This window comes from Montipora capricornis, chromosome 10, assembly GCF_036669925.1.
Source record: "Montipora capricornis isolate CH-2021 chromosome 10, ASM3666992v2, whole genome shotgun sequence".
In the NCBI taxonomy this organism is placed as follows: Eukaryota; Metazoa; Cnidaria; class Anthozoa; order Scleractinia; family Acroporidae; genus Montipora; species Montipora capricornis.
In genome coordinates, this window is record NC_090892.1 from 58,208,678 (window position 1) to 58,216,177 (window position 7,500).

At 40.0% G+C, this 7,500-nt stretch overlaps 1 protein-coding gene and 1 non-coding gene across 3 annotated transcripts in view; both read left to right on the forward strand.

The window, feature by feature from the left end:
- The window catches only part of LOC138022260 (transcription factor E2F5-like), a 15,821-nt gene extending 15,579 nt beyond the window's left edge, over positions 1-242 (forward strand). For both annotated transcript variants that reach the window (XM_068869352.1, XM_068869353.1), the window contains one exon: positions 1-242. This exon is cut by the window's left edge and continues 712 nt beyond it. The gene's annotated coding sequence lies outside the window, so the exon portion shown is untranslated.
- A 2,782-nt stretch (positions 243-3,024) lies between these two features.
- On the forward strand, positions 3,025-3,097 carry Trnas-gga (transfer RNA serine (anticodon GGA)). Its single transcript has one exon. It is a non-coding gene; the product is annotated as a tRNA-Ser (tRNA).
- Positions 3,098-7,500: the final 4,403 nt, after the last annotated feature.

Consider the following 7,500-nt stretch of genomic DNA (forward strand, 5'->3'; position numbering starts at 1 on the left):
TTCTGATGTTATGTCCGCTCAGTATTTCAGTATTAGTGCATTTTATTCATTTTTTTGACACGAGGGACCTCGTTGGTCTGACAGATCAAAAACCCATCAAGCATGAGTCAAGGATAAGTCGCTTTATAATGTACATGTATTGTTTGCACTTTGCAGGGTGTAAAATTCCTTCCTTTTCCTACTGTTTTTGTCCATTGTTGCAAAATGCAAAATTTAATGGTAGTAAAACAATTCTGATTCAAGTACACTTGAACCATTTCATTACCTCACGGCTGTGAGTTTCTGCCAGTTCTTGCCCAGTTTGCGTTTCTCACCAACATTTTTACTCAGACGTTTTATGTAAACTAAAATATTGGTCTTTCAAGTCATGCCCTTAGAATTAACAGTGCACCCTGGAAGCTTTCCAGGTCTCTAGGGCTTCCTGTGTTATGATTGAGGCCTTATGTAGGATATTCCATTTTCTTTTCTTTTTTTTTCTTTTTTTCCAGAAAATTTCCTATTTTCCTCTCATTTTGTTCAGGAAAATTTCCTGTTTTCGAGTTTTTGCACGCTCTGGCCCAGTTGTTCAAACGATAGATAGTGCTATCCAACGGATAAACACTAGCAAACTGAATTATTGAGTTGTCCAGTAGATAGTGAATGATCCAATGAATAGCGATATCCACCCTTGGAACAACTGGGCTTTTACAAAATTGAATTTCTTTTACGTTTACCAAGGGTGCATTTCCTTGCCAGGATGATCCAAAAAAGGATCATTGATCCAAGATCACTTGGATCATGGTGAATCAAAGGAACCAATGAACCTACCGCGGGGAAGGATTTTTCGGTTTCTTTGATGCACCACGATCCAAGTAGTCTTGAATCAATGGCCGCATTTACACTAGAGGACGTCTAAGACGTCCAGACGCATTAAACATCTGGCCGTAAGTGCGACTAATATAAATACGGGACGCACTTAACTTCGACGGCTAGAATTCAAATTCAAAATTGTCTTCAAAAGATACTGAGATTTAATCACCAAAGAGACTGTGTGCACTTCATTGCTAAGTGCGTCCCAGTTTAGTGCGTCTCGTCTTTATACTAGACGGCTAAAGCCCTGGCCAAACGAAACGCAAGTCATCGCAAGTCGACGCAAGTTCTCTATTGCGAAGACTTGCGTTCAGTTGCGATAGGGTGGCCAAACGCGACGCAAGTTGAGCGCAAGTCCTTTGGAAAAGTAGCAATTTTTTTGTTTTTTTTCTTCTTTTTCCTAGGCTCAGACTCGGAAGAGCTGCTACTTTCACTGTAGCTGCTGCTTATAGTTGCACCGCTACTGGGTCTCCTGTTATGGTTTTCCTTTTTCTTATGTTTTTTTAACTCCCTATCCTTGTTTTCTTTTAGCTCTTCGGGGCTTAAGTTTTCCGAATTTTGCGCCGTGACAGAAGCTATCTTGTCAAAAGGGAAAGCGCGAAAGGTGGGAAATAGTTTGAGATTCGATAATTCCTGCTCAAACAGCCGCATCAGATTGGCTAAAAGGTTTCTAAAAAAGTTCGAATTACTTGCGAAAACTTGCATCCACTTGCGTTGAGTGGCCAAACGAGACGCAAGTTGGGCCGTCTTGCGTCCAAAATTTGAACATGTTCAAATCAAACGCAAGTCGTCGCAAGTCTTCGCAAGTGAATGCAAGTAGGTGGCCAAACGGTATGCAAGTCAGCGCAAGTAACAAAACTTGCGTCGACTTGCGATTCGTTTGGCCAGGGCTTAAGACGTCTGTTAAGTGCGTCGTTTAGACGCACTTAATTTGAGACGTTTAATGCGTCCACCTTATTTCCCGTATTTATACTAGTCGTCTAAGATGTCTTAGACGTCTTCTAGTATAAATACGGCCAATGATCTTTTTTTGGATCTTCCTAAGGAGACTCACACAACATGTAGGCCATTTCGTACTGAACTCGTACTGAAGCACAAATCCTAATTTGGATGTTACAATGTGATTTAACTCCTTTTTTGTAAAAATCTGCGCAAGCCTACCATCATAACCTGCAAAATGAAGTGAAGATGTCCAGGTGAAAAATACCATCATTGACACTTTTGCTTCGCAAGACGGAATGATGTTGCATTCCCAATTTGAGTGGGAAAAAGGTTGGCAATAAAGTGAAATTGTAACAACAACAAAATGGTTGAAGGCTTCTTTATAGCGTTTATCAGGCACACATGTCTCTCAACGACATTTTTTCATATTTCGAAAGTAAAATTTAGGTGGACGTCGGTGAAATGTTTCCATGACGAATTCAACTGCCGCCACGAGAACAGCACTATTGTCATGGAAACATTTGATTGACGTCCACCTAAATTTTACTTTCGAAATATGAAAAAATGTCGTTGAGGAGCGTGTGTGACTGATAACCGCTTTAATACCGTTGTGTTAAAGGGGCTCTGTCATGCAATTTTGGACCGACTTCAGAGTAGTGAAATGCGACCTTGCACGAATGAAAAATGGAAAAATAGCAATGCGGTTTGCTTACTGCACTGACAATGTTAACAGACTTAAGTGATTAGAGTGTAATGTGAAGTGATAGTTTTCAACCCCATATGAACCATGTGAGCGTTAGCCCTACTAATGGAAATGGGCCCACACAAGGACAGAGAAAAACTCTGACCTTTTGTATTCATAATACAGTCAGTAATGATGAAATGGTATATGAAATGAATCATATGAACTGCGGATATCAAATCAAGTGAAGCTATGATCTTCGCAGTTATGAACGCAATTTTGGCAATTGCGTGGAGAAGCCTGAAAAATTCAGGACTTCAACGGGGTTTGAACCCGTGACCTCGCGATTCCGGTGCGACGCTCTAACCAACTGAGCTATGAAGCCACTGACGTTGGGAGCTGGTCATTTGTGGGTTCCAATGGTCCCGTAAGGAATGAATCAATGATTTCATATCCGCAGTTCATATGATTCATTTCATATACCATTTCATCATTGATTCATTCCTTACGGGACCATTGGAACCCACAAATGACCAGCTCCCAACGTCAGTGGCTTCATAGCTCAGTTGGTTAGAGCGTCGCACCGGAATCGCGAAGTCACGGGTTCAAACCCCGTTGAAGTCCTGAATTTTTCAGGCTTCTCCGCGCAATTGCCAAAATTGCGTTCATAACTGCGAAGATCATAGCTTCACTTGACAGTCAGTAATGACAGTCACATGACTTTTTTTCGGGCATTTTGTTTATTTGTGTCCCTTTGTGCTCCGCTCGGGCGCAAATGATGCTACTTGGGCCACAAATAAACCATATTGTTCTCCAAAGGTCACGTGATTGTGCTATTTCCATCTTAAATGAAAGGCCAGGTCACTAAGCACAAAGTGCTGAATTTGGGCATAAACGTGCCTCAATGCCCTTAAATTCCAAATATTTCAAGATTTATGAATTTGATATGATCTGACCAAAAGTGAATAACACTATCGTCGCTCTTCAGCTGTTAAGGTAAATGTGGGTGTCGCTCAAATTTCTTGCTTTCAAGTAGGGGGCGGACTTACTCAGCAGACCTTAAACTGCACGCGAAATCTTCAAGCTCGATTTTCTAGGGCTTTATTTTGACCCCAAAATTACAACTTCTCGGACCTGACGGGTCCCGACTGGTTTTAAGATACCGCTTCCAAACTTTCATTTCTAGTAGATAATTGTACTACCCTAAATACCCTGTGAGGGATTTTTCGTTTGTCTTCGGAGACTGATTTTAGGGCACTTTTCTGCCCAATTTTAAGTATGAGATGAGAGTTACGACTTTGGTGCGTGATATTTCCTTCTATTCTTAACATATAAAAGATTCCTCACACGGTATTGGAGTGCATTCATCTGTGACTAAGGTGCAACAAAGTGCGGTTGTTTTCGCAATAAAGTGAAGTGACAGGAGCTTCTGCAGCGAACTCGGTCCGGCGTTCTGAAATATGAGGGAGAGAGTATTTGTAGCATACACAGACGCACTGGGGGATTTAAGCAACAACGACTGCTACAGTGCCATCAGTGTACTTGTTTTAACAGAAAATTCTAAACAATTGAAGCAATACTGAGTCTGCGTAAAACGTCGCTAGTGGAAACCGGTCCCAATTAACAGTTATCCTAAACACGCTTTGCAGGCCTATTACACCGCCTAGCGGACATGTGGCGCGGACTTCACTTCACTTCATACCAGTTACATTTTCCCGTAAAGTAAAAAGCGGTATCGTACGATTTGATATCGAATCTATGATGACAAACTGGAACTCTGAAAAATCTGAGTCCTAGATGTGATCTGAATCCATCATGACCCTCCAAGCTAAAAGATTTAGTGTAGTGAGTTCAAATCCTATCTTAGAATCGAATCCCAACGTTGCTATCTAGTTTTGCTTTGAAATGATGGATTTTAGAGGGGGCACGGGGTGTTAAACAAACCGAAAACCCTCCCAAGAAAACTCACTCAAAACCGAAAAAAACGTTGTACATTGTGATCAAACCGAAAACCGCACGCAAAACTATCAGGCCAGTTCAGTTAAAACCGGCGTTGTCGTCGATTAACGTTCTCCACAAGATGCCCCAAAATTTTCATAAACGGTTGCTCGAAATTTTCCAGAAAGTTGCTCAAAAATTGTTCCAAAATTTCACTGTTGGTTCTAGTATATTTACAACAAAAAGAGGCCAATTACCCAAACAAAGAACCATTTTTCACTGTTCCTGACTATCGAGCTGTAACTTTAAAACAACTAAAATCAGTCATATCTGAAGTACTCTGTGATTGTTTGGGCATGTTTAGAGCATGCCAGCATGTTCTTTATGCCATGCCATCTCCAAAAAATCTCTGCAAGCCTTAGACTAAGTGCACAACCTGCACATTGAACGTAGACCTGCACAACATGCGACGAAAAAGCAGAACAAACCACTTCCAAAAGGTTAAAACGGCCGTTTCCTTTGTTTTACTTTAGAGTTATTGTCTTAAATAAAATAAGTTGATAAGTTGACAGAGAAAACGTTGCCCGACATCGGGAAAGTTGCCCGAAAGCAGCCTTAGTAATCGACCTATACTTCATTGGTAGTAGTATACCGAACTCGATAAATGGGAGTTGTAGAATGTGCACGCGGCTAACACAAAGGATTGCAGAAGCAGCATAACGTCAACCTTACACGAGACAGAAAAAATCAACGAAAACCGCATACCATGCAATGACTTTTGCAAAAAACCGATGAACCAATTGCAAAAAACGGCTATTTTACTGCCGTGAAAAGTTCTCGATTTTATTTTAAGAGAAACTGGGAACCGTGACCGGCTTTCCACAGCGACTTCAAGCCAACTTGTACCCTCAAGAAAACTTGGAGCAGGGCTTTGTGAGTTCACGATCCCGTAGAGGATGTAGATATGAAGACACAACATGACCAACTCCCAGCTGGCTTGAGACATAACTGCCCATAGATTCAAATGCTTAAAGTTTTTAGGTATTCCTTACTCTCACTTTATGGGGTCAGCTCTCACTCTATTAATTGGTTCAGTGTCGGTCATATCTAAATGAAAGAAAACAACAACTTATTGGAGTTCTCTCTGACTTTTGCAATGTACCCTGTGGTATCCCACAGGGATCCATTCTGGGACCTTGGTTATTTATTTTTTACATCAATGATCTTCCCGCCTGCAATCTTTTCTCAAAACCCAGAATGTATGGTGATGATACCACACTTACCTTATCAGCCGAAGACCGTCTTGTTCTCGAACAAAGAATGACGGAACTACTCTCTTTTTTTTTTTGTATAAGAATATATTTTATAAGAATATCAAGGCTGCAATTTGCAAAATTTTAAGAATAAAGCCGAGGCTGAGATTTTGAGAAGGATATATGTAATTTTGTGTGGTGAAACATCTGTAAATACAATACAGGTGACAATTTTATGTTTTTAACTTAACTGTATAAAATTATTCCTTTCTCTGAGCGAACGAAAAAACCTGCACTAGCTATATGGCAAAATGTTCAACGCTAATGACAGTTCGATGAACGGTACATGTAATACATATGTATAGTATTCAGCACAAAAGACATAAACTAAACCGCAAAAAAGTATTATGACAAATGTAACACGTGTAACGCGATACAGATCCAGATACCAAACACTTGTAATTGATACCCCTAATAAATTCTAAAAGGAAAATGTCATAAGCTATAATTTAAGAATAATACAAGAATATTTTCAGCCGAAAATCGGCAGAAAAATAAAAATATTCACCTTGGGCCGGAAAAACAACATTCTTATAAAAAAAAAGTGTATGATATGAATCAAATCCAGTTATGGTTTGCTACCAACAAACTAACTTTGAATGTCAAGAAAACTAAATTTATGCTGATTGGGAGCCAAGGCAAGTTGTCTCATATAAATAAGAATTTCTCAGTTAAAGTTAACAATACCAGAATAGATAGGGTAGTAGAACAAAAACAGCTGGGAGTTAAAACACATGAATCATTTATATGGCACTCCAATATGAAATGATCAACATGTCAGCCCAGAAGCCAATGTTTCTCGATTCCCTTTTATTTTCTTCAATCTTTCTAGGTTCATTACTTTGCTAGTAACCACATGTCTTCTCAGGGGGCTGTTTACCCAAGACTTCTACCATGGCACTACAATGATATACAATACCAAAACAATATTGTGCACTGTCAGAGCAAAGACAACTTGTATCTCCTTGGAAGACAACACGCAGCTCAGTTGACAATATGGAATAAATCGCTGTGTTACTCACTACCACACGTAAGCAATGCGTGTCTATTTTTTCTAAAGATGACAGGAATTTCTTCTTTCTGACAAACGATTAATTAATAGGCCGGTAGCCAGGTTTTTAACCTCAGAAAAGGATCTGTTTCGTCGTATGAACGTGTGAGCCAAAGAGCCTCTGCTGGTATCACTTCTGGGTGATCCCCGACTTGAAAAAAATTGCCTGGAACGCTGCACGTACCACAGGCAACCCAGTGTACGGAGCGTCTAGTCTAACGTAATTTATGCCGTTCGTATTGAAATACGGTGTCTTTTCAGAACTGAAAGAATTTGATGGCCAGCATGGACGAAGTACGAAAAAATTATGACTGAGGCAATGTTCATTATTTAAATCTTCGTAGGTATTTAGGGTGTTTGTGATGCCTTCATTTAAAAGTCAGCACTGGGATCTTGCCTTATTTTAAAAAATCACGAAAAAAATGACTTTTAATGCAAGTACCTCGGATTTGCCGGCCCTGGCCATACTGTGCGCAAACGGATAGCGTAAGCCGCAAACGCATAACTGATGAGAAATAAAGTAAACTTATAGGAGGCTCTGTCAAAGCTTTAAGTTACAAGAGACATAACTTGGACGACATATGTTAGACCTGTGGAGAGAACAGATCTAGAAGATATCCACTTAAGAAGAAACATCATCAACTTTATTTCTACACGACATCTTATCACAATAAAAGTGGTCTAACCTCAGTACTGTAGAAATCGTGTCTAACTAACTACAATCT